This window comes from Mus caroli, unplaced genomic scaffold (assembly GCF_978045245.1).
Source record: "Mus caroli unplaced genomic scaffold, Mus_caroli_1 scaffold_11, whole genome shotgun sequence".
Lineage (NCBI taxonomy): Eukaryota > Metazoa > Chordata > Mammalia > Rodentia > Muridae > Mus > Mus caroli.
In genome coordinates, this window is record NW_028227266.1 from 36,701,784 (window position 1) to 36,704,361 (window position 2,578).

The 2,578-nt window shown below is 34.5% G+C and overlaps 1 pseudogene; it reads right to left on the reverse strand.

Moving 5' to 3' along the window:
* Window positions 1–1,156: 1,156 nt before the first annotated feature.
* Window positions 1,157–2,118, reverse strand: LOC110289058 (olfactory receptor 8G18-like; annotated as a pseudogene).
* Window positions 2,119–2,578: the final 460 nt, after the last annotated feature.

The window sequence follows — 2,578 nt, forward strand, 5'->3', positions numbered from 1 at the left end:
AAGGGTATAAAACAATTATTATGTCCAGTTGCAACATCCATGAAACACAATAATAACCAGCAAGCCAAGTAATAGCTAAAAGTACAATAGTGTCAGTTACATCATGGCAGGAAACAATAGCTATCAAATTGTTATTAAGGCTGACTCAATAGGGGAAATTTATTGCCTGGTTCTATAAATACATTCAACTATGAGTTTCTGCTGAGATTATGGAACTTAGAGGAGAATCAGTTAGTTTCACCTACACAAGCTAGTATAATTTCTAACTACATACATAGTTCTTATTGAGTCATTCACAAATAAATAGATTTCTTTTTATATAAGATGGACACAATAACAGAACTCGATAACTTGTCTAAATAGATGGAAAAATTGACTGTGGGGTGAAGGGCCACAATCATCCACCCATCCACTACCTTCTTCTTTAAAAGAGAGAGAACATTTTAGAAGGATACTGAATATTCCAATAACTATAGTACAATGAAGTCTATGGAATAATGTGTCTTCAATACATGGCAGAAAAGTGAAATTGAATATCTCAAAAATATAGTCTTCTCAAAAGAGTCTAAAAAGCAAAAACAAAAACAAAAAATAACACCCAACATATCAGTGTAGTTGGGGGAAATCTCAGGGACCTCATTACTAGATTGAGAAATAGGGACATTCATAATTACTGAGAAGAGAGTCCGTTTTTCTATGGGTATATATGAATGAAAGTAAAACAGTCCATTAATTTGAGAGACAGCAGGGGGTTAATGGGAGTGGCTAAAGGGGGATGAGAAAAATGATGTAATTAGAGCACTTACATATCAAATTCTCAAAAATCAATTGAAAATGTATAAAATAATATCATTTGCTGTAATTAACAATGATATTTAACAATTTAAATTAATATTTACAAATGTGAAGAAAAACTTATATACCATGATGGGCTATCACCTATGGGCATAATGATTCATGTTTTCCTTATTTTGTTTATATTGTTGATTCTTAGAAACATATGACATATTAGGTACTTAAGTTTAAAGTGAAATTTGTAACAGTTAATGTTATCAAAGATCCTAGCAAATGAGTAATAATAATGACAGGAAAGGTAAAATAAACAGTATCAAATCAATTGATGTACTCTAGATAATTTTCCTCTAAGAACTATTATTTATGTGACTTCTGACCGCATGAATTTTTTTTTCTTTCAAGTATTTTCTTCAGTGCAACTGAAACATCCTTATTCCTTAGGCTGTAGATCAAGGGGTTCAACATGGGTACAACAATAGTGTAAAACACAGAAGACACTTTCCCTTGGTCCATCGAACTCACTTGTGATGGTTGTAAGTACATGAATGCAGCAGAACCATAGAAGATGGCAACAGCAGAGATGTGGGAACTGCAGGTGCTGAAGGTTTTGGACCTGCCCTCACTGGAGCGAATGTGGAATATGCTGGCAATAATGAAGAGGTAGGAAGTAATAATGATCAGTGTTGGAGCAAAGATATTCAGTGTACCAAAAAATAAAATCAACATTTCATTGATATAGGTATTAGAGCATGCAAGCTTCAAGAGGGGGAGAATATCGCAGAAATAGTGATTGATCACATCTAATTTGCAAAACTGAATCCTTGTCAGGACTCCTGTATGAACTGATGCACAGAACACAGCATAAATATACACTCCTGAAATCAAGGAAATGTAAATCTGATTGGACATGGTTACAGTGTAAAGCAAAGGGTTACAAATGGCAACATAGCGGTCATATGCCATTGCAGCTAATGTGTAGCACTCTGCAGCCCCAAAAATGATGAAGAAGTAGAGCTGAGCCATGCATCCAAGGTAGGAGATGAGGTTCTTCTCTGTCAGAAAGCTCACCAGCATTTTAGGGGTAATAACTGTGGACTGACAGAAGTCAATGAAGGACAGACTGCTGAGAAAATAGTACATGGGTGTGTGCAGATGGGAACTGATCCCAATCAGTGTGATCATGCCCAGGTTCCCTACCACAGTGATCAGATATATTCCTGTGAAGAGCAGGAAGAGTGGCAGCTGGAGTTCTGGCTTCTCTGAGAGCCCAGCCAAGAAGAATTCAGTCACTGTGCAGTGGTTTCCTGATATCATATCCTCCATTCTGATCCTGAAGGAGTGAAAGTATAGTAAAGTTATTAGGGTGAATATTTTATTCTTTCTCACGTATGTACATAAAGTACCTATATAAATTATCTGCCATCGGACTCCTTTGCCCTGTATATAATAGCTTTAACTGTATTATCTTTGATAAAGTATTTATTACTATTATTTTTAAGCATATATTTAAAAATTAAGAATGAATTTCATAAAAAACACTATCACTATATTACAGTTTTCAAAAATGTTGTGATTTCAAAGTAATGTATCTAAATTGGATAAAAAGTGGGTATTAGTGCAAAACCATGCCTGTCTGTGTTGAGGAAGCAAGCCTTTCCTAAAAAACAGTGAATAATTTATCCAGAATCTTATTTTACTAAGAGATCTCCAGGATTCTTTTTAGACATTCCCATTTTTCTAATACTTTAGATGCACAAATTCTTTAAATATTCAAATGTGTAAT